The 25,873-nt window shown below is 55.8% G+C and overlaps 2 non-coding genes across 2 annotated transcripts; both read left to right on the forward strand.

Annotated features, from left to right (window-relative positions):
- The first annotated feature begins 22,869 nt into the window (after positions 1 to 22,869).
- Positions 22,870 to 23,001, forward strand: LOC133065730 (small nucleolar RNA SNORA17). Its single transcript, XR_009694988.1, has one exon. It is a non-coding gene; the product is annotated as a small nucleolar RNA SNORA17 (small nucleolar RNA).
- A 958-nt stretch (positions 23,002 to 23,959) lies between these two features.
- On the forward strand, positions 23,960 to 24,093 carry LOC133065724 (small nucleolar RNA SNORA43). The gene has a single exon (XR_009694982.1). It is a non-coding gene; the product is annotated as a small nucleolar RNA SNORA43 (small nucleolar RNA).
- Positions 24,094 to 25,873: the final 1,780 nt, after the last annotated feature.

A 25,873-nucleotide genomic window follows, 5' to 3' on the forward strand; every position in this document is an offset into this window, starting at 1 on the left:
TACGTCATAAAGAAGGCTGAGTGCCAACGAATTGATGCTTTTGAACTGTGGTGTTGGAGAAGATTCTTGAGAGTCCCTTGGACTGCAAGGAGATCCAACCAGTCAATCTTAAAGGAAATCAATCCTGAATATTCATTGGAAGGCCTGATGCTGAAGCTCCAATATTTTGGCCACCTGATTCGAAGAGCCAACTCATGATAAAAGACCCCAATGCTGGGAAAGATTGAAGGCGGGAGGAGAAGGGGACAACAGAGGATGAGATGGATGACATCACCGACTCAATGGACGTGAGTTTAAGCAAACTCCAGGAGACAGTGAAGGACAGGGAAGCCTGGCAAGCTGTGTTCCATGGGGTCACAAAGGGTCAGACACGGCTTAGTGTCAGAGCAACCCCAACATTCTACTGGGGGCATGGTTACCCCTGCTGGCCTCCTGGAGTACCAGACAGACAGCTGGACAGGTATCAGGGGATGGTAGCCCATAGCTAGCCCCCCATCCTCTGGACCTGCCACACCTCCATGTCCTTCTCACCAGCAAAGCCCCTGCCCCCTGTTCTGCGCCAAGGGCCCTGATCTGCTGAGCCAATTACACAAGACCTTCCATAGAGTTCTGCTGTGCCAGACACTCTCTTAAGTGCTGTCTCTGTATTAATTAATCTTCACCTGATTCTCACCTTTAAAAGGGAACCAAGGCCCAGAGAGAGGAAGTGACCTACACAAATTAAGTGGTAGAGACATGATTTAGACCCAAAAAACTGGTCCAGAGGCTGCCCTCTTATCCAGTCTACCATGATCCAGCACTTGCTGGAGCCCCAAACCCATTCCTGTCCAAACCGTGGTTCTTAAGAGTTGCTTTAAGCCCTTTCTGTCCTCCTCATTTTCACTTTTCACTTTCATGCACTGGAGGAGGAAATGGCAACCCACTCCAGTGTTCTTGCCTGGAGAATCCCAGGGACGGGAGCCTGGTGGGCTGCCGTCTATGGGGTCGCACAGAGTCAGACACGACTGATGTGACTTAGCAGCAGCAGCAGCTCTCCTCAAGCCCTCAGTTCTTTGCCCCAATGCTCTGGGCTGGACCACGGAGAGCAGCTTCGGTTTTGGTCCATTGAGAACTAAGAAGGGTCTGAGATTGGGCCCACTCGCACACTAACAGCCGCATCTGTCACCATTTCCCAGATGCTGCAAGAAGACCTGGGTCCCAGGGTCAGAGACCACGGGTGTTACAACTCTCCCCGTGGCAACGAGCACACGCGTCATGTTCCCAGGGGTCCCTCTGACCTCCCAGCCCCACCCTGGTGATGGGGTGCTAAACGGTCCCCAGGGAGCCCATTTCCCCTCCAGCCTGGATTATGGAGCTCCAGGAGCCTTACTTAGGCCTCTTCTCAGACCCATCTCCTGAGAACTAAACCTGCCTGGGAGGCATGTGTGCCTGGCCGTGAAGATCTCATCTGTCAGCCTGCGTTCATGGCTCTGCCACCAGCATTTAGGGGGCGCCCACATGGGGTTGGGGGCTTCCCAGGTGGCGCAGTGGAAAAGAATCGGCCTGCCAACACAGGCCTGGTCCACTCATCTGTGACTGTTGTCTACTCAACGGTGCAGATCTGGGGAGCTGACTGGCTGTTGTCTGGGGCTGGTGAGACAATGCCCTTGATTCGTTCAGTTCAGTCGCCTACTCATGTCTTTGCGACCCCATGGACTGCCACACTCCATGCCTCCCTGTCCATCACCAACTCCCAGAGTTGACTCAGACTCATGTCCATTGGGTCGGTGATGCCATCCAACCATCTCATCCTCTGTTGTCCCCTTTATTTCCCGCCTTCATTCTTTCCCAGCATCAGGGTCTTTTCAAATGAGTCAGCTCTTCGCAACAGGTGGCCAAAGTATTGGAGTTTCAGCTTCAGCATCAGTCCTTCCAATGAATATTCAGGACTGATTTCCTTTAGGATGGACTGGTTGGATCTCCTTGCAGTCCAAGGGACTCTCAAGGGTCTTCTCCAACACCATAGTTCAAAAGCATCAATTCTTCAGCACTCAGCTTTCTTTATAATCCAACTCTCACATCCATACATGACTACTGGAAAAATCATAGCTTTGACTAGATGGACCTTTGTTGGCAGAGTAATGTCTCTGCTTTTTAATATGCTATCTAGGTTGGTCATAACTTTTTTTTTTTTTTTTTTGGTCATAACTTTTCTTCTAAGAAGCAAGCATCTTTTAATTTCATGGCTGCAGTCACCATCTGCAATGATTTTGGAGCCCCCCAAAATAAAGTCTGTCACTGTTTTCACTGTTTCCCCATCTATTTGCCAAGAAGTGATGGGACCAGATGTCATGATCTCAGTTTTCTGAATGTTGAGTTTTAAGCCAATTTTTTCACTTTCACTTTCATCAAGAGCCCTTGATTAGACAAAGAAGAACAAAGTAAAACCAAGGTTAGCAGAACAAAGGAAATAATGAAACCTAGAGCAAAGATAAATGGAACAGAGGAGCACTCAAGAAAATCAGTAAAACAGTTATTTCTTTTAAAGATTTACAAAACTGGCAAGTATGGGACAATTTTATGGAACAGGTTACTTAACTTAAATGAAATGGAAAAATTCTGGAAACACACAAACTATCAAAACTGATGCAAGAAGAAATGGAAAGCCTGGTTAGCCTCTAATAAGTAAGGAGACTGAAGCAGTAAGAAATTCTCAACTAAGCGAAGCCCAGAGCTTGGTGTTTCATCTCAAATACTTAGAATGCCAGTTCTTCCTAAACTCTTCAGAAGACAAAGGAGGGGATATTTTAAATTCACTGTGATGATGTAAATGCTGTGATGCCGGCATTAACCCGATCCCAGAGTAGCCACAAGAAAAGACATCTACAGGCCAAAATTCATTATGGACAGAGATGCAAAAATCCTCAGTAAAATCCTGACAACATTGAAAGAACGATAATCATGACCAGCCTTCCCCAGAAGCTCAAACAGTAAAGATTCTTCCTGCATCGCAACAGACACAGAAGACACGGGTTCAGTCCCTGGGTCGGGAAGATCCCCTGGAGAAGGAAATGGCAGCCCACTCCGGTATTCTTGCCTGGATAATCCCACAGACCGAGGAGCCCATATGGGCTACAGTCCACAGTGTCGCAAAGGGTCAGACACGACTGAGCATCCAGGCAGTAGATGCTCGAATAACCCCACTGTGCAGACAGGGAGACCAGGGAGCCCTGAGAGGCACCCAGCTTGTCTGGGGTCCCATCACTGGCGACGAGGAGGAGCCTGGTCTGAACCCAGCTGTGTCCCCAGGGCCGAGCCCTGGCTGCACCTGGGCCTCCCCGTTGGTGTCACCTTGCAGGGACACGGCATGAAGTGGGGGTGACCCCTCAGCAGCCCTGAGGGCCTTGGGGGGCTAATGATTGAGCAGGGACCCCAAGTATAGAGACCCCAGGAAGTGACGTCCCCTCCCTGACCACAGAGCCCAACAGAACTCGGAACCCAGTAACCAGGCACCTCATCCTAGAGAAGCCCCTGCCCAGCTGGCCTGGCCGGAGCCCTCGACGGGCAGCGTGTCCTCCTGTGCATCCTGAGGTCCCGAGGCCACAGCCACAGACACGTCTGGTCATTTGCCTGGAGGAACCAAAGGTAACAGGGAGGCCCAGGGCAGCCCAGTCCTGGCCCGGCCACCTCTGGGATCCACGCGGGAGCCCTGTGTCCCCTCCCCGTGTGTGTGGGAGGGTTTGTGTTGGGTGGGCCTGCCCCGAGCGGGAGCAGGCTGAGGGGTCAGAGGGCCGGCTATGTTAACCCTCCAGGTGAAGGTGGCAGGAGGGGGTGTGGGGACCTGGGGACCCTCCTGGCCCAGGTTTGTCCCCAGTCCTGGGGGTGGATCTCACTTCTTCCCAGGAGAGGTCTGTGCATGATCTGGGAGCAGAAGGTCCAAGGGCAGAAAAAGCATCATCCTTGTGCGAGCAGGACTCTGGGTCCTCAGGCTGCCGGCCCGAGGAGTTGGTGGACCAGGGCACCCCCTCCGTCCCCGAGTGAGGGGCGTCCATGCGGGCGGCACAGATTGGGGGGCGCGCCAGGGCATGAAAAGGTCTCAAGGACGGCTGAGGTGGCTGGGAACACCCACCTGCACCTGCTCCTGCAGGGGACCCAGGACACACCTTCCTGCAAACCACCCTCAGCACCGGATCCAGGCCCGGGACCCTTCTACCTGCTCCCCCACCCAGAACTTGCCTTCCCCTCCCCTGATATTTCTGTTTCTACTTTTTACTTAGTTGAGGCCTTAACGTCACAGCATTTAATTCTTTACACTTTATGTCGTGCACTTCCTGAGCACGGCGTACACGCACGATGCTGAGCGACCTTCCCCGAAGCCTCAGGACCGTTTCACTCCCAGAGGAAACCCTGACCCAAGGGCTTGCTCCCTGGCCGCGCTCGCCTTCCAAGATGGACCACACTATGGAGTGTGTACCTCCCTCAGTGAATCTGCTTCTGACCTAAAGGAGCAAAAGGCGCTCACTCCCCGTCCTCCCTCCCACAGCCCCTGACAGCCCAGAGTCTGCTTTCTGTCTCTCATCTCTACCTGTTCTGAATGTTTCCTATAAGCAGAATCAAGTTATAGGCATCTCTTTTATGTAGCCCACATATTTTAAGTGGGGAGTGGTTAATTTTTTTTTAATTTGAAGTAGCATTCTTGTTAAATGAAAGGGAAATTCTAGGGGAATTAGAGATAAGATGTAAAAATTGAAGTCTTTTTTTGTAAATACATGTACAGTCTCAGGGTGGAGACCCCTGCTCTAAGCGTGGCCCCAGAGCCGGAAGCGCCTGGCTCCTCCTGCGGCCAAACAGACAGACATGCAGAGAGCTGGGAGGACAGACCACGAGCTGGGACAGCGTCGCTCGCATCCCAGGTGGCCCCCAGATGGTGAAAGTCAACATTCTAGAAAGGGACAGAGGACAAACACGTGCCCGTCTAGTGAGGCAACGTGGTTGTGCGTGTCAGAGACGCTCGGCCGCCCGATGACACGGACGGGAGCCTGGAGACGCCGCGTCGCCCCACCCTGGCAGGTTTCCAGTCTGCTGACGACCAGCCCTGGGGACAGCGTGAGGAAGCAGGGCCAGCAGCCCCCGGAGGGAGGCGTGGAAGGACACTCCTCTCTGGGAGAGCCGTGTGTGGGAGCCCAGAGCTCCACAGGTGCATCGCTTTACCTGCAGAGCGACTCCTAGGAGCTCACCCACAGGGATCCTCGCGTGATGTGTGTGCCCACGTGCACGTGTGTGCCTGTGCACTTGGGGCTGTTGGGGGGGCGGGATGCCAAGGGCATGTACCTGCAGAGCGACTCCTAGGACCTCACCCACAGGGATCTTCGCGTGATGTGTGTGCCCATGTGCACGTGTGTGCCTGTGCGCTTGGGGCTGTTGGGGGGGCGGGATGCCAAGGGCATGTACCTGCAGAGCGACTCCTAGGAGCTCACCCACAGGGATCTTCGCGTGATGTGTGTGCCCATGTGCACGTGTGTGCCTGTGTGCTTGGGGCTGTTGGGGGGGGGGGACCCCAGGGGCGTGCACCCTTCTGAAACGTGGTTCCCCCAGCTGGACTCTGACCAGTCCTTTTCCTCCTCCACGTTTTCTGGGGTCCCAAATCAGAATTTCTTAAGAGCCCCTACTATGGGAGCGGGCCATTTGCCATTTTTCATTCTCAGAATTGTGCTGAAGGGAACATTTGTGCCCATAAATCACTACTTAAGGAAGAATCCATGAGATGGATCCAAACATACAGTTTTTACAATACTGGCTGCAGTTTCCAACATTGGCGGTCTCTGCCCACTTTGAGCCTTGCTTGGGAAAGCGGGGCCTCAGAGGCCCCGAGGGCTGAGACCTCAGGGAGAAGGAGGAGGAGCTGGGAGAGGAGGTGATGGAGGGGCCTGCAGGTGACCTGCCCGGAAGGGACCGTCTGGCCCCTCGGCCCCGAACCCGGCCCTGCCCAGTGCTAGAGCTGATCTGAAGCTGGGACAGAGTTGGCTCGGGGTCACAGGGGCTCTGCTCCTAGAACCGGCAGCAGAGCTGATGCAAGAGCCGGTGTCGGACTCAGCTCCCGCGCCAGGGGAGGCGCCAGCCGGGTCTTCCTCGGAGACGGTGGAGACCTGGCCCTGCAGCTGGTGCCGCAGCTATTGCAGTTCAGCGGCGCTGACTCTGGAGTGGCCACTGAGGCCAGCGTCGACTCCTGGGCGGGCGCTGGTGTGACTCCAGCTGCCCGTCTGGTGCTGGGACTGGCTGTACACCCCCCCACCCCGAGCTGACGTCACGGTGCCGAGCCGCCGCGGGTGTGGCCCGGATGCGGGAGCTGTCCCTGGTGCTGCAGTGGGGCTGGCGCGGGGCTCACTGACGCCCGTCCGGGGCTGGGGCTGGTTTCTGTGCCTCTGGCTGCATCGCCGGTCCTGCCTCTCGCTCCGTAACGCGCTCAGCCTGGTGGTGGAGCCGGCACTGGGCCCGCCTCTGGAATCGCTGTCAGGGCAGACGCTGGCCCCCCGGCAGGCGTGGAATCCGGCCCAGGAACCGAGGACAGAGCTGCCTCTGTGCCTGAAATGGCATCACGCTGGGGTGCCTTCTCCCAAGCTGACGCTGGCTTCTGGCAGCCAAGCTGGCCACAGCTCTGGAGCTGGCCCTAGAGCCAGATTGGAGTCGGCTCTAGCTCTGAAGCTGGTTCTGGCTCTAGCCCTGAAGCTGATGCTAGAGCGGGTGCTGGAGCCGCCGCCTCCTGGGAACCTCGCACTGGCTCTGTGAATTGGCTCTGCACTGGTTCTTCTAAATGGGCACTAGAATGACCACTGAGGCTGGCACAAGAGTTGGTGAGAGAGCTGCCTCTGTCTGGAGTCGGCGCAATGGCTGATGTCCAAGTTGGCTCCGGCTCACGGGACAGCACCAGCCTGCCCGGGAGCGGCGCTGGGCGGCAGCTGGTACTGGTGTGGGGGCCCGTCTGGCTGTGGAGCAAGCGCTGCCTCTAGCCATGGAGGTGCTAATAGAACTGCCTCTGGGAGTGGGTCGGTGCTGGACCCCGTGCAGGAAGTGACCCTGAGTCTGGAGCTCCGGGGGGGCTGGCTCCAGAGATCACCCCACTCTTGGGCTGCTGCTGGGAGTTGGCTGGAGCTTTGGTACTGCCCTGGAGCACTCAGTCTCTGGGGCCCGTCCTCCCGCAGGCTCTGGTTCTGGCTCCGGCTCCAGAGGGAGCGCTACTTGAGAGCTGCCAGGGGTGCTCGCCGTGTTCCCAGAGCCGCGCTTGGAGGAGACCCGAGTGCAGCTCCATTGCCCTGGGATCTGGGTGGGGTCTGATCCAGACTCCAGGGCTGGTGCCTGAGCTGGTTCTGGAGCTTACCGGAGTTCGGGGGCTTTCCCATGAGCTGATGTCGGAACTCGTTCTCACTCCGGAGCTGACTTTGGATCAAGTGATAGAGCTGGCTCCCGTTCTCGGCTGGCACTAGCTCTAAACCTAGAGGTGGCCCTGGGTTCAGCGCTAGCTCTGGAGCCTGCACGACCTCCAGCTGTCAGGCATGTGCCAGAAAGTCCTCTAACTCCAAGCCAGGCTCTGGCGCTGGGGCGAGATCAGGCGCTGATGGTGGTGCCAGCTTGTGAGCTGGCAGTCTGGCTGGCTGTGGAGCCTCAAGATGACAAAAAGTTTACCAACCTCGAGTCCATAGACTGTCTGTGCACGTGTGTGCGTCCATCAAGTACACGTCTTTTCTTCCCTTCCTTTATCTTACCACGTAGCATAAAGTAGAACATAAGATGTACCCACAATAGTTACCTTCACATCCCAGTGCTTAAGTTACCGGGCGTCAAGCAGAAACGAGTAAGCTCCTGCCAGCATGCTGCGTGCCTTGGGGAGTGGGTCTGTGTGTTTGAGTCGCACCCAGGAGCTATGTTTTGTTAGGAAGAAGAATGGCTCTCTTACCGTCCTCACTCAGGGACTCAACAGAGCTGTGGGTTCCACGTCAAGAGAGGGCGGGCTGAAATGGTGGCCTCGCCTCATTCGGTCAGCCTGGTGATTTAGCCCACACTAAAATCACAGTAGGCTGGCCCACCCCCCAGCTACACAGCAGCCAGGGCAAGGATTACAGGACCAAGAGGTCTACACTCGTCCTTCAGCCGTCTTGCAGCAAGTATTTAGTTTCAGGATTCTGATTTGCTTCCAGGGAGGTTCTGTGTTTGGCGAGGGAGAAAGAGGAAGACAGGGAGGCAGATGATTTCACGGCTTAAAAGGTGCTGTGAAAGCTTTTCCCACTAAGTGCAGAAAAACTATTTGACAAAACCCAACACCCTCTCATGAGAAAAGCAGTCAAGAAACTAGAAAAAGGGCACTTCCTGAGGACACCCTGCGGCTCACGGTACACTCCGTGGGGAAGACTGGAGCCTCCCTGGGGGCAGGAAAGAGGAACAGGGACCAGTCAGCTCACGGCCGCACTTCACCGGAGGTTTTAGCCTCGTCCAGCAGGTAAGGAAACAAAATCAAAGGCATCTAAGCTGGAGAGGATGAAGCAAAACTATGTCTGTTTGCAAATTTCATGACCACGTATGTAGGAAATCATAGAGAATACACAGGAAAACCATTAGAACTAATAAACCATCCAGCAAGGTTTCAGGACACAGTGAGTAAGTGATAGTCACCCAGTCATGTCCTACTCTTTGCGACCCCATGAACTGTAGCCCTCCAGGCCCCTCTGTCCATGGGATTCTCCAGGCAAGAATACTGGAGTGGATTGCCATTTCCCTCTCCAGCAGCATGCACGATAAACACCACAAAACTCAATTGCATCGGAATGTCAATGGGGGCAGCCACAGTGGAAAACGGTATGGAAGATTCTAAAAAAATATGCAGAACTACTGTGTGGTCCTGCACCCCCACTGCTGGGCGTTTATCCAGAGGAAATAAAAACACTAACTCAGAAAGGTATCTGCACCCCATGTTCACTGCAGCGCTGTTTACAGTGGCCAAGATACAGAAGCAGCCTAAGCATCCATTGATGGATGAATGGATAAAGAGGATGTGGTGTATGTATAATGGAATATTATTTAGCCATAAAAGAAGGAAATCCTGCCATTTGCTGTGACATGGATTGGACCTTGACAGTATTATGCAAAGTGAAACAAGTTGAAGTGAAGTTGCTCAGTTGTGTCCGACTCTTTGCGACCCCAGGGACTGTAGCTTGCCAGGCTCCTCTGTCCGTGAGATTTTCCAAGCAAGAATACTGGAGGGGGTTGCCGTTCCCTTCTCCAGGGGATCTTCCCAACCCAGGAATCAAACCCAGGTCTCCCGCATTGCAGGCGGATTCTTTTCCAGCTGAGCCAGCAGGCAAGCCCAAGAATACTGGAGTGGGTAGCCTATCCCTTCTCCAGTGGGTCTTCCCAACCCAGGAATCAAACTGGGGTCTCCTGCATTGCAGGAGATTGGATTCTTTGGATTCTTTACCAACTGAGCTATCAGGGGAGCCCTGTGCAAAGTGAAACAAGTTAGAGAAAGACAAATACCATATGATCCACTTGTTTCGGAATTCTAAAGAAAAAAACATAAGGGCTACTAGATACAGAGAACAGAATGGTGGTTACCAGAGGTTGGGGCTAAAGGGGCCAAGATGGGTGAAGGGGTCAAACATACACATTTCCAGCTATAAAATAAGTGAGTCCTGGAGATGCGGCATACAGTGTGGTGAGTACCGTTCACAACACTGGACTGAATATCTGGAAGCTGTCAGGAGAGCAGATCTTGAAAGTTCTCATTGGAAGGGAAAAAACCGTGTAACTATGAGGTGGTGAATGTTGCCTGACTGGGGTGACCATTGGGCAGCATATACAAATATCAGATCATTATCTTATACACCTGAATAATATGCTGTTATAGTCAATTTAAAAAATCAACTGCGGGCTTTCCTGGTGGCTCAGTGGTAAAGAATCCGCCTGCCAATGCAGGACATGCGGGTCTGATCCCTTATCCGGGAAGATCACACATGCTTCAGAGCAACTAAGCCCGTGCTCTAGAGCTGGGGAGGCCATGTGCAGGCCATGGCCTGCTACTGAGGCCATGTGCGGCAGCTACGGAAGCCCGCCTGCCTAGGGCCTGTGCTCCCCAAGGGAAGCCACTGCAGGGAGAAGCCCGCACGCCACAGCCGGAGGGAAGCCCACGCAGCAACCAAGACCAGCACAGCCAAAGATAAACTTTAAAAAATCAACAGGAACACAGAAAGCTCTGACAATGAATATAAGAAAGCACCTTCATTTACAATAACATTCAAAAGATTAAAAATAAATAAATTTAGCATCCAAAGTATTAAGCCTTGTGTAACGAAAGCTACAGAACATTATTGGAAGCAATTAAAGAAGGCCAAAATAAATAGGACATCCCATATTCGTGAATCAAAAGACTTTATGCTATTAAGACGGCAATACTTCACAAAAGGAACTACAGGTTCAATGCGATCCACAGCAAAATATCAGCTGCCTTCTTTTCTTTCTCTTTTTTTTTTTTTTTGTTGCAGAAATTAACAAGCCAATGCTGAAATCCATTTGGAAATGCAAGGAACACAGAATAGCCAAAACAGTATTGAAAAAGCAGAGCAAAGATGGAGGACTCACACTTCTCAGTTTCAAAACTGTTATGAAGACGGTGTGACCCTGGCATAAACATAGACATACGGATCAACGAAATAGAGCTGAGAGTCTGGAAACGAGCCTGCACGTTTGTACTTAGTTTTTGATGAGCGACCAGACAATTAAATGGGGAAAGAATAGCTGTTTTGAGCAAATGGTATTGGGACAACCAGGCACGTACATGCAAAGGAAGCAACTGGACTCTTCCTTACAGCCCCCACAGAGATGAACTCAAAACAGATCAAACAGCGACACATAAGACAAAACCAGAAAACTCTTAGAGGGAAACCTGTGGGGATAAAATGTTTTGACCTGAGTTAGGCAATGGTTTCTTAGATATGACACTTTTTGCACAAGTATAAAAAATAAATTGGATTTGATTAAAATTTAAAATGTGCATCAAAAGACAATATCACTAAAATGAGATATTGACAATGTCACTAAAATGACAACCTGCTGAATGGGACAAAACATCAGCTAATCATATATATAAGAGACTTGCATGTAGAATATATAGTAAATGCTCACAACTTGATAATAAAAAACTAATAACTCAATTGTTTTAAATGGAGAAAGGAGATGAGTAGACATTTCTCCAAAGAAGATATACAAGTGGGCCAATAAGCACGTGAAAAATGCTCAACATCATTATTCAGGAGGGAAAGCAGACCAAAACCACAATCAACGAGATACCATTCCACATCCATTCAGTTGTGTCCAACTCTTTGCGGCCCTAGGGACTGTAGCCTGCCAGTCTCCTCTATTCATGGAATTCTCCAGGCAAGAATACTGGAGTGGATTGCCGTTTCCTCCTCCAGGAGACCTTCTCGACCCAGGGACTGAACCCAGGTCTCCTGCATCGCAGGCGGATTCTTTACTGTCTGAGCCACCGGGGCAGCCCTCACATCCAGCAGGATGGTTTAATTAAAAGGGCAGATGTGGGAAGTGTTGGCAAGGATGTGTAGAAATTGCAATCCTCATACGTGGCTGGCAGAAATAGAAAATAGTGCGGCCCTTTGGAAGACAGCCTGGTGAGGCTTCAGAATTTAAAGAGTTTCCATATGATCTATCATTTCTACTCTTTAGAATATGCCCAAGAGAAATAAAAACAGATGAAGAGCTTGTATGCAAATATTCATAGCATGGTTGTTCAAAACAGCCAAAACGCAGAAACAGCCCAAACAGTCCATCCTCTGATGAGTGGATGAGCAAAGTATGGTAACTCTGTGCAGTGGGACATTATTTGGCAAAACAATGAATTATCGATCTGTGCCACCAACATGGCTGAACCTTTGACATCGTGCTACATTAAAGGAGCTGTCACACAAAACCACACATTGTATTATTCTCTGTCTGTGAAAAGTCCAGAATAGAGATGAAAAGTAGATCAATGGCTGCCTAAGGCTGTGGGGATGAGAGAAGTGGGGGTGACTGTCAGCGGGCCCAGGGGGTGAAAATGCTCTGCGGTTACGGTGACGGTCGCACAGCTCTGCGGATTCACTAAAAAACTCTGAATCACACACTTAAGGGGCTTCCAGATGGCACTACTGGTAAAGAATCAAGAGATCCCTGGGTCTGGAAGATCCCCTGGAGGAGGAAATGGCTACCCACTCCAATATTTGTGCCTGGAAAATTCCTTGGGCAGAGGAGTCTGGTGGGCTACAGTCCATGGGGTCGCAGAGCCAGGCAAGACTGAGCACATATATTTTAAGTGGGTGGATCACGGGGCATGTGAGTTATATCTCAGTAAAGCAGGTTTTTGGTTTTTTTTATTTTTTATAAAGGTAATTTTCTTCCCATTCAACTTGGAGATGTGTCGTCTTCCCAGAATAAGCAGGGCTGGACACTTGCTGGGGCCCTGAATGCCGACCCGCCCCCAGAGTACGGGCCACAGCCCCTTAAACCCCACCCTGGGGAGCAGGGGCAGATACCCTCAGAGGGAGAGGCTGGGGGATGGTCCAGCCAGCAGCTCGGCACGAGCGCATGCCTTGACCCTCCCAGGTTAAAAGAGGTTAAAAGAGTCTTGGCAACAGGACAGGGCAGAAATTTTATCTTTGCAGTTTTGACACAGCTAATACACTTGCGAAATGCATCAAAGGGGAGAAACATGAGCAACCGTGGTGATGACATTTACCACGATGCTATCAAGACACTGAGGTTTGCTTACAAAACTTGTCCACATCAGGGATGGAGATGGGATTAAACACGAGGACTTGGAATTCATGAGTATTTGAGACTGACTCACCCAGTATGAGGCTCAGGGGACTACTAAGCGGGTTGAACACAAACCCTCCCAAGAGATGAGTCAAAGTGTCCAGAGGTTTGTTCTCAACGAACAAACTCTGCTGACGTGGGAGGAGCAGCACGTGGGCGGTGATCGTTTACGGGACTTTCCATGACACGCGGGTATAAACGACCTTCACTGGACTCATTCGCCTTAGAGCTGATCCCCTCTGGTTTGGGCATTTACTAGCCTATAACTTTTAGAGAGAAAAAAACCCCATGTGTACCACCTGTTTCATGGCTTAAAGAACATTTGGTAACAACATCATCAGCTGTCAGAGCTACGAGAACCTTTGGAAATCACCTAGCCCCACTGTCCCAACCCATTTTACAGATGAAGACATCGAGGCCCAGGGAGGGTGACTGACCCAAGGGCACACTGGGAGTTTCTCTGACATCTGGTCCAGGCTCTTTCTGAGGAACTGTGGGAAAACTCTCCTCCCTATCTCAGATTTTAGAATTTTTAGAATATGAGTGTTTAAAAGAAAGACTGATCTTTAGAATATGAGTCTTTCAAAGAAAGCTGCCTTTTTACCAGGAAGTGATCCTCAAGCAGGATTTGAAAGCTAACAAGTTTTCATGCCATTTGAAGGAAAAGTCCAGGTCTGCTGTTTCATTTTTTCCAGAGTAAAACGTGGAATCACTTTCTTTCCCTGACACAGAAACAAAACAGGCAACTGGAGAAGAGGAAACTTCAGGGCACAATGGCCGTTTCAGTTCAGCCCCAAACAGATCTGCACCACAGGACCCGAGTGGTGACCCGAGGTCCCTAGGGTCAACCCACAAGGAAGTGCCTCACCTCCTAACAGATGAGGCATTAAGAAGCCAAGACACGTGTGCGTCTCCTCAGCCCGGCGACATCACCCCGGGGTGCCGGGTGCCCCTGCCGCAAGGGCCACGCCCCCAGCAGTGGGCGGGGACGGGGGTGCAGAACCCCGCTCCCTGGGGTGCCCTGGCCCAGGGTCCTGGCTCCGTCACTGGGGTGACAGGGGTCTCCAGCTCACCTTCCGGCCTGTCCAGCTCATCCCCCCTTAGGTGAACAAAAGCAGAACTTGACGCACCAGATCAGGGACGCAGCGCCTGAAGTTTGTGGTCCTCCCGGCCCCCCAGTCCAGTCCGGCAGGTGAGGGGCACCGAGGGAGAAGTCTGAGGCTCTGGTTCAGAGGCCAGTCTCTCCTGGCATCCGACACACTTCTGAAACTGACGCTGGTTCCTGGCCGCGCCAAGATCAGGGGGCTGTCGGTTCTCTGCCGACAGGTGTCACCCGCGCTCCGTCCTCCAGCCCTCGGCGCCCAGGACGAGGCCCCACAAGGGCGCTTCAAACGCCCCAGCGGACGCGCGGCTCGCAGAGCAGTGGTGGGGTCGGGGGACCCGGCGCACGGGGAGCCCTCGGTGTTGCGCGTGCACGCGCTGTCCGCGGGCCGGGTGCGCGCCGCATCGTGGACACGACGCCCGGAAGCCGCTCCAGGCGCACCCGAGTCGCCGGTTGGAGGGAGGCTCGTGCGCCCCAAGTGCGACCCCTCCACCCACCCGGCGGGGAGAGCCCCGGCCGCACCCAAACTAAGCCGAGCGGGTGTGGGTCCACCACCAGCCCCGAGTGGGACAGCTGAGTGACTGAGGCCGGAGAAGCAGGGTTCTGTCTGGGGCCACAAGGTGCCACCAGGTGGGCAGAGTCCAGAGAAAAAGAGGGGGTTCCTACCTCCCAGGTCTACTCTAGGATGAGTCCCTCAGGTTCTGCAAGACCCCTGCCCATCCCTCCCAAGTGGGACCCGTTCCTCTGGGCATCCCCGCAAGGGCGTAGGTGTGCACACTTACACACCAACACACACACTCACTCACTGCCCTCCAGGGGTCAGAGGGGAGTGCACGCAGAGGAGCTGATAAGGATGAGATGACGGAGGCCGGGGCAGCTCTGCCAGGGGGCAGGGGCATCCTGTATCCTAGCAACATCCTCGGGAGGGGAGACCAGGCTGCCAGCAGGTGATCCCCACGGTTCTCAGGAAGCTCCCTCAGCCGGGTGGTCCACAGAGCTCCCTTAGAGGACGGGGGTCTGCGATCTTGTGTCCATCGCTCTGAACATATAAATGAGTATGAACCCGCTATAATTTTGGGAGGGGAGCAGAGAAGACCCCATTCCTTCTCTGAAATTGGGGTTCTTGACAAGGTGACCCCAAGGCTTGCACAGCTGGAGAAGTGTCACTTGGTTTCCCATTGATGACCACCTGCACTTTGGGGGTCCTTTGGGTGGTCCACAGAGGCTGCAGGTCTTGTCTCTTTGGCCTGCAGCCCAGGACAGCTGACGTTGCTTCACTGTGCAGATCAGCTGAGCCTTCTGGGCAGGGGCACCTGCCTTCCCATCCTCTCCCTACCCCCGCCAACTACCCAGGGTAAAACAAAGACTCAGTGCCAAGCTAGAGACAGCGGTCTTGTTGGCAGGGCAATGGCCCTCATAAAATACATTTTGTCCTCAGTGTTGCGGTCCATGCTTAGGTAGGAAAAGAATTGCCAGACAAGAGACGGAGTGAAACAGGATAGAGTTTATTAGCGCGAGAGTTGCGTTAGGACAGCTGGCCTCCTGACAGAGCCAACCACCATCAGACATATCTGCCTGTTTGTTTTTTTTGTCTTAAATTATTTTTAAAATCAGAGGATAATTGCAATATTGTGATGGCTTCTCCCATACATCAACATGAATCGGCCGTAGGTTTACACGTGTCCCCTCCTTCTTGAATCCCTCTCCCACCTCCCTCCCCACCCCACCCTTCTAGGCAGTCACGAAGCACTGGCTTTGGGGTCCCTGCCTCACACATCAAGCTCCCACTGGTTATCTGTTTTCATCTGGGAATGTATATGTTTCAGTGCTCTTCTCTCAGACCATCCCACCCTCTCCTTCCCCCACTGTGTCCAGGCAGGGAACAAATGAACGGGGTAGGAAATCTTGCGAGTCATTTGCTAACTGGGTGAGGTACGTATAGTTTCTTTGTATGGGGAAGGAGAGCAGGACGGCCTTTCGTGAGACAAAAATGGACAAGCCATACTGCCCAGGAGGGCTCAAAACTTCTGCAGCAGTTGCAACACGGTGGAAAGGGCCATGGGGGTCTGGCGCTTTCTGTTCCTGCGCGGGCTCAGTGAAGGTGAGGAGCAGTGATTCTGACCGCCCCACGCACCGCCGGCCTTGGTCACTGAGAGCTGAGTGAGCTTGACCTGGGATCACTGTTCATCTATAAAGTGTGTGAAATCACTGAGTTCCCAGAGGGCCCCCTGATGATAGTAAGCGCCCCAGCACATGCTCCTCTGGGTGGTGGGCTTCCTCCAGCCCCACTTACACCAGCCTGGGCTGCATACAACTTCTGCCTGGGGTCCTGTGAGAAAGATGAGTGTGGGAGTGGCGGGGAGGGGTGGAGAAGGAGGAGGAGGAGCCGCCAGACCTTCTCCCTGCCCCCGCTGGGTGTCTATTGCCCCCTGCGGGTCCCCCTGACCCAGGCATGCCCTGAGCTGGACCCTGGGATGGAGTCTGGTGACCAGCAGAGCTGGAAGAGGTAGATTCAGTGACCCTCAGGTCCCCAGATGGCCAACCCAGCCAGCCCAGCGTGCTGCAGCCCGCCTGTCAGGGAGGGTGGGCCCAGGGCCCAGGGAACTTGGGGGGAGTGGGGGGGTAGAGGGGCGCGGTGATCACAGAGCAGTTAGCCAGCGTCAGGACACACGACCAGAAGCGCCTGCGCACTGTGGGCCGGGTCACGTGCCCACACCCTCCTGGGCCTCCTGTGGCTCTTGGCTGTGATCGTGAGGCCCGGCCACCAAGCAGCCCTGAGCGGGTGCCCACCACACCCATCCAGAGGAGAGAGCCTGGGCACGTCCTCGCAGAGCTGGCCTGATGCAGGTCCCCGTCCAACCCACCATGAGGCCCCGGCCTGGGAGGTGGGCAGAGTCTAGAAGGACGGGATTGGTTCCTACTTCCCCGGCTGGGCTCAACCCTCGGGGGTTTCCTCTGGGATGAGAGCCCCTCAGGTCCTGGAGGACCCCTGCCCACCCCTCCCGGGGGGGGCCGATTCCTCTGGGCATCCCCACGAGGGCCCAGGTGCACGCGTGCACACACACACAACTCAGTCACTGACTGTCCTGCTGGGGGTCAGAGGGGTGTGCACACTGGGGGAGGGGAGAGGGGTGAGAAGGAGGAGGTTGCGGACGGAGATAATGACCCCCTCAGCAACATGCCCAGCCCATAGCACGGGAAGGGGGTCGCCAGGGTGCCCGCCGGGCCATCCCTAGAGAGGCCTGGGGAAGACAGGGTCTGGGGTCCTGTGTCCACCACTCTGGGCTCCAGGAGCTAGGATGAGGCTCCTCCCCAGGAGAGGACTCCCTGTAGAGGGGGTGCTTAGACGGGGTGGTCCCCGAGGCCCCATAACATTGCAGGAGAGTCTGCTGGCCTTGCTCCCCCGTCCATGACCCAATGTGCTCTGAGTCCTCGGGAAAAGCTTCTGCTCCCTGAGGTCCTTCTGAGCAGGGGGCAGCCTGGGGACGTGGGGGACTGGGGACCTGGGGATGCAGAAGGTGGCAGGGACTGGACCACCCATCGGGGACCAGGGACAAGACCCTGCTTGTTGGCCCCTGGGGTTCCTCATTTGGACCCCTGGTTGGGGTGAGGAGGCCTCCGGAGTGACCTGGGCATGGGGACAGTGGAGGGGGAGGGGGCGAGGAAGGCGCAGAGGTCCCTCTCGCCCAGGAGCCGGCAGGCTCTGCTCCCTCGGGGAGGGGAGGGGGGCGGCCCTGGTGGAACCACCGCCTGGCTGAGTTGCTGTCACGTCCCGCCAGGCTCCTCTGTCCATGGGGCTTTTCGGGTAAGAGTATTGAGGGGGCTGCCTTTTCCCCTCTCCAGGGGGTCTTCCCGGTGTGTCTTCTGCGTTGCAAGCAGATTCTTTACCCGCTGAGCCGTCGGGGAACCTGGACCCCAGACAAGGGATTCGGTCTCTGCTTTTCCAGCCAGGGGCTGCAGTGCTGGAGATGACCACGAGGGGGCGGGCAGTGCCCACTCTGCTCCGTGGAGGATAGCCCAGGGTCATTCTGGGCGTCCGCCTGCCTCTGACTCAACAGGCACCTTTTATTGTTAGCCTCCAGGCCCACCGTGTCAGCTGCTCAGAGGCGGGAGGGGGCTCTGAGGCCCTCTGTTGATGGTTCAGCTACTGCGTCCCCGGCACGAAGAACAGGGGCCATGTCAGGCCTGGGGGTGGTCTGACAGGACAGATGGTCCCTGCCCTGCAGAAGCTCACGGCCTGGAGGGGCGGGTGGACGAGAGCAGGAGAGCAAGTCCGGTGAGAGACGAGCACGTGCTCCAGGGAACGGAGTCCGGGTCCTGGGGGAGGGCCGGGAGCCCTGGGGGGCCCACAAGGCTCCACGGGACACCGACGCCAAGACCAGAAAGACAGGGGCGGCCAGCCCCACGTGCTCTGAGCGGTGAGCTGGGGCGGGGGTGGGGGGGTGGTCAGAGGTGAGGTCAGCCCCGCACGCTCTGAACGGTGAGCTGGGGCGGGGGGGTGGTGGTCAGAGATGCGGAGACTCAGAGGAGGAAGAGAATTCGGCCAGAGGGCAGGTGAGGTGGGAGCCGGGGTGGCTGGAGATGGAGGGGGAGGGGAGGAGGGGGAGGGCAGACCCGGGTCTCGATGGATGTCCTGGGGTCTGTGCTGTGTGATGGTCTTCCCCTCACTTACAAAGGCAAGGGGCTTCCCCCGTGGCTCAGCAGTAAGGAATCCTCCTGCAACACAGGAGCCACAGGAGACATGAGTTCGATCCCTGGGTCGGGAAGATCCCCTGGAGGAGGGCATGGCAACCCACTCCAGTATTCTTGCCTGGAGAATCCCGTGGACAGAGGAGCCTGGCGGGCACAGTCCATAGAGTCACAAAGAGTCGGACACGCCTGAAGCGCCTTAGCACGTACATGCAAGAGGGCAAACCCTGACCCTCACATGGTGTCTGTGACCCGGATGCAGGCTCTGCTCAGATGGGGACCTCTGCCCCGAGGTTGCCCAGAAGGCTGGGCTGTGGTCCCAGCTGAGACTCCATCAGGGCAGGTCTGTCTCTGAGGTCATTGGTCGATTCAGTATGGATGGGGGCTCAGGTCTTTCCAGTCTGTGGGCCTGACCCAGTGTCAGTTCTTTGTACTGGAGCCTCAGGGCACCTCATAACATCTGCTCCTGCCTCTCTGGAACATTGCATCAGAGACAGGGAGACGAGACAGGAGAGAGAAACCCAGGAGGGGGGACCAGGAGGGGTCACAGACTTTTCATCAGCGAGTCTTGGAAACGACAGCCCATCGCTTTTGCCCGATTCTGTTCATTTGAGCCCAAAGCCCCCCCACCCTCAGGGAGGACTCACACGGGTGTGGGTTGGAGACGGGGATGCTGGGGGCTGTCATGGGGCTCACCATCCACAGGCAAAGGGGAGAGGGGACAGCAGGACCTCATCCACTTATCACTCGTCTGTGGAGTAAAGACTGAAGCTAAAGGAGAAGCAGCGGGCAGAGGATGAGATGGTTAGCTAGCATTACGGACTCAATGGACATGAACTCCGGGAGACAGTAGAGGGCAGAGGAGCCTGGCGTGCTGCAGTCCATGGGGTCAAAAAGGTCAGACGCCACTTAGTGACTGAACAACTACTACAAGGAGAGTAAATGTAAAAGAATGAATTCTACAGGAATAAAGAATTAAAGAAGAAAGCCCTCCCTCCCCTCGTGTGCCCTGAGCCCTGGTAGGTGAGGAAGATTCCAGGGCGTGTGCTCTTCCGGAACCCAGTTTCCCCTGGTGGACATTGGCCAGTCCATCCTCTTCCTCTTCTGAATTGTCCAGGGCCCCAGAATCATGTAAATACTGAGTCCATTTCCGATTTTTCTCTCCCATCGCTGTGCTGAAGGGAACATTTGAGTCCATAAATCTTTGTTTAGCTTAAATCCCTGGAAGGGAGATTCTCGGTCTAATGCAAACATGATTTTAACAGTGGTCACAGTTTCCAAACTCCGAGGTCTTCTTGGTCACTCTGAGCCTTGTTTGGGAAAGCAAGGGTCCACATGCTGGGGCTGAAGTCCCGAGGAGCGCAGCCGATAGGCTCAGCCTGCAGTGAAGGCGACCGAAGGCCAGAGACCACCACTGCCGCCGCCCACCCCAGGGCTCGGCCTCCAGCCGCTGGCGGCCCAAGTGCAGCTCAGAGGCAGAGCCTGAGGGTGAGAAGGGGAGGCTTAGGGGGCGGAGAGGGGGCGGGGGCGGGACACACAGGGACACGGGAGCAGCCCCCAGAGGCTGACACTGGGCCAGGAGCAAAGACAGTGCCCACCCTGCCCCGGTCCCCAGTTTCCAGAGCTCCAGCTCTGACTAGTAACCCCACCTAGGCCTGCAGGGGGGACCTGGGGTGCTGAGTCGGGGTGCGGCAGAGCCGGGTGACCCTCCCCCGCCCCCCCAGGAGCTGTTCAGGAAGGTGGTCCCCGACCACTAGTCCCCGCGGGCCAGGAGGGCAAGGAGCACCCGGCCCCCACCGTCCGTGCCACCGTCACCCCGTTCAGCAGCGTGGCCAACCGCGTTATCACCACCTGCCTCGGGGACCAGAGCGTGTCGGCCCGCCACAGGGCCAGGGTGGTGGAGCACTGGATCCCAGGGGCCAGGGCATCCCACGAGAGGGCCCAGGAATCCCTCTCCAGTTCTGGAAGCTTCCTGTTCTTGGAGAATTGTGTCTGCAGCTTGCCAGCTAGTCACTGTGGCTGCTGGGTGGGTAGGAGGGGAGGGGTCCCTCCGTCCCAAAGCCCGCTCAGCCTGCCCCCACGAAACCAGGCCCACTGCTCACTGTGCTTCAAGGAGAGGCCACCCCAGCTGCCCAGGAACGCGGTGCCGCCGGAACGCTCAAGTTAAGTGGCCCAAGGGGCTGCCCTGGGAGGCAGGTCTGGAACTCCCCACTCTGCCCCCAACCACAGAGAATCCAGTTAGCAACACTTTTCACGGCGGTGTAGCCCAAACTGGCCATAACCTGTGAGCTTTAAGAAGTCTCAGGAGACTAATGAATCCATGGTGGGTCCTCCCTGACCCCACCTCAAGGCTTCCCCAGCGCCCCCAGGCAGCCCCTATCCCAAGTCAGAGCCGACACCTAGGCGACCCCTCCTGAGTGGGGCTTGACGGAGGTCTCTGTCTGTAGAAGAGGTGAAGAAGGCTTTCGCAGGGCCTCAGACCCACCCTGGGGGCGGGGGCTCCAGGGGTCTGTGGCAGGGCCAGCAGCACAGCCAAGCCTCCCAGAAAGCGGGAGGCCCTTCTGCAGGGAACAGGAGGTGGCCCCAGGCCAGGGACGCTCGTGGGTGGGGGCAGTCACTACGGCAGGCGTTAGCTACCAGTTGCCTCTGGGCTTTGAGCTTCCCTAGTGGCTCAGACGGTAAAGAATCTGCCCGCAAGGCAGGAGACTGGGTTCGATCGCTGGGTCAGGAAGATCCCCTGGAGGACACGCACACGGGGCCTTGCCTGGTTCTAAGTGCTTTTGTTGTCGCTCAGGCATGTCCGACCCTTTGCGACCCCATGGACTGCAGCACGCCAGGCCTCCCTGTCCATCACCATCTCCTGGAGTTTGTTCAAACTCATGTCCATTGAGTCGGTGATGCCATCCAACCATCTCATCCTCTGTCATCCCCTTCTCCTCCTGCCTTCAAACTTTCTCAGCGTCAGGGTCTTTTCCAATGAGTCAGCTCTTCACATCAGGTGGCCAAAGTGTTGGAGTTTCAGCTTCAACATCAGTCCTTCCAGTGAACACCCAGGATTGATCTCCTTTAGGATGGACTCGTTGAATCTCCTTGCTGTCCAAGGGGCTCTCACGAGTCTTCTCCAACACCACAGTTCAAAAGCATTAATTCTTCGGCGCACAGCGTTCTTTGTAGTCCAACTCTCACATCCATACATGACCGCTGGAAAAACCATAGCCTTGACAAGACGGATCTTTGTCGGTAATGAGACGGACCTTTGTCTTTGCTTTTTTATACGCTGTCTAGGTCAGTCATGGCTTCCAAGGAGCAAGCGTCCAAGTGTTTTGCAGAAGCTAGCTTGTGCTGTCCCGCCGCCCACGGAAGGCAGGTTCCACCCTACCATCGGAGGCGCCGGGGGCCGCGCGAGGATCGCCCCCACCCAGTGCTTGGCTGGCAGGAGGTCGCAACAGAGGAGTTCAGCCAGGCCCGCGGGCGCCACGCAGGCGGTGCGGCGGGGAGGGTCCGCTAGATGGCGCTGCGGCGCCGGCGAACTCGGGAAGGGCGCGGGCTGGGCCTCGCGGGCCGCCGTCCACGCTATAAAAGGCGCGGCGCGAGCTCGCGCGTCCTTTTCGGGCGGCGAAGATGGAGAGGTTGGTGGGAGGCCGCGCGCCCGTCCGCCCCAGGGCCCGCCTGCGGCCAAGCCCCGCGCCCGGCGTCTCCGCCCGGGGTGCTCTCCGGAGTTTCCCGGCTTGGAAGCCTCGGGAACATTGGGGTTTAACGGGTGAGTTGGGACATTAGGGGAAAGTGCCGCGTCCCCCCGGCCCGCCAGCATTCCGGCTCGTTGCGGTGGGGATCGAAGCGCAGGAGCCTTTAATGTCTGGTTTTGTTTTTAAACGTATTGATCGCCACTGTATGCTGGGCCCTGTCTCAAAGCTAGTTGGTCTACGGGTTATCCGTGGTTTGTAACGCAGTGGGTGTGGAAGCGGGGTCCCCTTCCCGCAGCAGTGGGGAGGGGGCGGCGGCATGCATAGCGCGGCCCTTTTGTCCCTTGGGGTCTGCACGCTGTATCGTAACGTCGGTTTTCCACACAGCCCGAAATGAAGCAGGGAGTCAAACGGAAGGTACCTGGGTTTGGCCTGCAGACAGGTGTAGGCCTGGAGGGCGAATGCAGCAAAGCCAGGCCTGGGTGGAGGGCCTCGTTGCGCGCTTCACAGGCGCACAGAAAGTCTCGGGACTCGGACCCACGGGTGTCATGATCTTCCCCGCATGCCCCCAGAGGCGTTGCAGGTGTGGCTGCCGTGTCACGTCTGCGTCATGAGGTGGCAGAGAGCAAAGAGGCTTGGTCTACGCCCAGTGTTCTGGCCGGTGGACCTCTGGATGATTGATAGTCTGACACTTGACAAAGTGCCCATCGAGGGTGGGTGGGTGTTGCCTGAAGCCTGTCGTGTAAGAACGCCTTAATTCTCTCCTAGCGCTTGTCTGGGCCCCAGGACACCCCGAGGTTACCGTGTGAGGAGCGGCAGCAGGTGGGCGGTTGCCCCTTGGCGCAGCGACCAGCAGGAAAGATGGGTAGGTTTCAGTAAGGCCGACCTACTTGCATTATGAAATGGTGGCACTAAAATTTCCCTTTCAAAGGTGAGCTCGATGCTAACTAGCAACTGACATGATTGAGCTTGTTTTAGGGTTACAGGGTATTCACACGTAGCTATTCTGCCTATGATGGATTGTACAGCCAGAAACTCTAAAAGAAAAAGTTGACAGAAACAGACAGTTCCAAAGAGCAGGTGCAGTGGCCTACGGTGAGGCCTGTTTAAATCCCAGAGCATTTTTTTTCCTGTGTCGCCTTGTTAATTGTACTTTTCTGATCCATTGATCTATCTGTTGTCTCACTGGTAGCTCCCTGGGAGAGAAGGTGCAGAGATTTTTCGGGGGCCGGGGGGAGGCCTCCTTGGATGGGCTTCCTCGGTGACTCAGTGGTAGAGAATCCGCCTGCCAGTGCAGAGACCCAAGAAACTTGGGTTTAGTGCCTTTGTCAGAAAGATTCCCAAGAGAAGGGAATGGTCAGCCACTCCGATATTCTTTGCTGGGAAATCCCATGGATAGAGGAGCCTGGCTACGCTGTGGTCCCCCAGGTTCATCAGCCAGCAGCCCCCTTCATTAGTTTTAAATACTCAGCAGTAGCTTCTTTTCACTGATTCTGGACCAACCGTTCTTATTATTTGATACAGGAAGGACGGTGACTGAGCCTGTGGAAGTCGGCGAGAGTGAGCAGCCTCACGCTCCAGACCAGGGTAAGAGGCCGTGCCTGCTGAGCTGCTCCTGGAGGCCTGGGGGCGGGGCAGGCACTGCCCTGCAGATGCCGGACTCGCCGGCACCACGGGTGCGGCCGCCCTGCTGCGCCTGTGCCGTTGGGGCAGAGAGGAAGCGGCTATTTCTACGCTCAGTGCTCAGAACCGTGGGCACTAAGAATGGTTTGTAGCCGGACATCACCGAGGGAGCCCCTTAGGCCGGGGAGGGTTAAATGAGCAGACAGGCATGCGGCGAGCTTGGGTCCGGCAGGGTTGACCCAGAGAGGGTCTGCTGGAAATGATGGCTCTGTCAGTCTGCGGGAGGACTGTTTAGGAGTCCCTTGAGGGAAGGCCAGAGGATTCCGTTGACGGCGCTGCTGCAGAAAAACAGGGTTTGAGAGGACTGGCTGATTAGATTCCATCTCACAGATCCGTAGGCGCAGCTGGTCCATGGGAGAGGGACCCTCGGGTGGGACTCTTCAGGACATGTGTCAGGACAGGTAAGCTGGGCAGGGGGCTGGCTGGGGGTCTGACAGCTTCTGGACCCACACAGTAGACAGTGGTTTGCCAGAATCTGGGAGTGGACTCTCCTGGAGGGGAGTCGGGTCATTAGCTGATGGGGCAGCTGGGTGGCAAGTTAGGGGTGTGTCAGGGGGAGTGTGTGCAGCCGGCTGGAATCAGTTGTGGGGGTGCTCTTGGGGGTGTTCGAGGACCTGACTGAAAGTCGCCCTGGGCAGAACTGGGGAGCAGGATGCAGCTGGTGACTCCCTGCTGGCAGAGGTGAGGGTTCTCAGGACGATGGAAGCTGGCTCCCTTGAGCTAGTGTGACCCAGCCCTCACGCCCTGTGGGAGGGACCACGCGGCAGGCGGGGGCTGTCTGCACAGTGTATGCCTGGTGGGTTTTCAATCCAGGTCGGGTGTTTTTTGTTTTTTAAGAACAATCTTGAACTTGTGGCTGCTACTAGATTTTTTGCCCACATTTCCTCGAATTCTGCGCTTGAGTTTTCTGTGGCTTCTCCACTGGAGTGGGGCCAGGGTGACGGTGGACTTGGCGGAAGTCCGACGGCGGCAGGTGGCAGCAGGTCCAGTCCGTCCACCTTTGAGCCTGGCAGCGGCATGTCCTTCCCCACCCTGCTTGATGACCCTCGCTGGCTGAATCCCCTAGAAACTGGGAGAAGTGTTGGGGGGATGGGGCTGAGGAGGCTTGTCTTTGCATTCTGCAACCCCGCTGCTGTCTGAGGTCTCCACCCAAGCTAGGGAGGCTTGACCAGGGGAGTGGCGTCGGTCTGACCCCTCCAGCACCGGGAGGTGCGCCTAGTGAGTCCCCTCTGTTTCCTGTCTGCAGGCGGGAACCCCAGTGAGCAGCCCAGCAGCCACGCACCGCCAGAGTCGAGGGCGGTACAGAGCCTGGGAGAGGCACGGCCTTGGAAATTCCTCTGAAGAAGAACGTGTGGGCCTAGAGTGTCGTGTGTTGAAAAGCAGTAGCAGTGTGTGCTTCTCCCCCTCGGTGTGGTTCAGCAGGGCTGAGGCAGCGTCCTCCAGCCAGGAGGTGCAGGCAGGATCTTGTATGTGGGCCCACCCCACCGTCCTGAGCTGTATCTGGATTATCCCCCCACCCAAGGGGAGAATGTCGATGAGGTTTGCAAACTAGTCCTGAGAACGAGTGTCTGACAGCTGACACCTTGGGGCCCGTGTTTTCAGCACAGGGTGTTAGAATGAATGGAAAGATCTGTCTTTGTGAGGGAGCATGTCCCCATGTTGGCAAAGCTGTAAAGAATAAATGCATCTTGAATAAACTACCTTGACTTGCCTTTCTCTGACCAGCCAGGGCCCCAACAGGAGCCGAGGGTGCGAGGATCAGGGCCCTGGGCTCTTCCCTGGACAACGATGGCTTTCTGAAATCGGTGAAATCTGAAGTTCTCCTGTAATTGTGTGTGCCCCTGCTTACGTCCCATCCACGTGTGGTCCAGGTCAGGGCTGG

This window comes from Dama dama, chromosome 11 (genome assembly GCF_033118175.1).
Source record: "Dama dama isolate Ldn47 chromosome 11, ASM3311817v1, whole genome shotgun sequence".
NCBI classification, from domain to species: domain Eukaryota; kingdom Metazoa; phylum Chordata; class Mammalia; order Artiodactyla; family Cervidae; genus Dama; species Dama dama.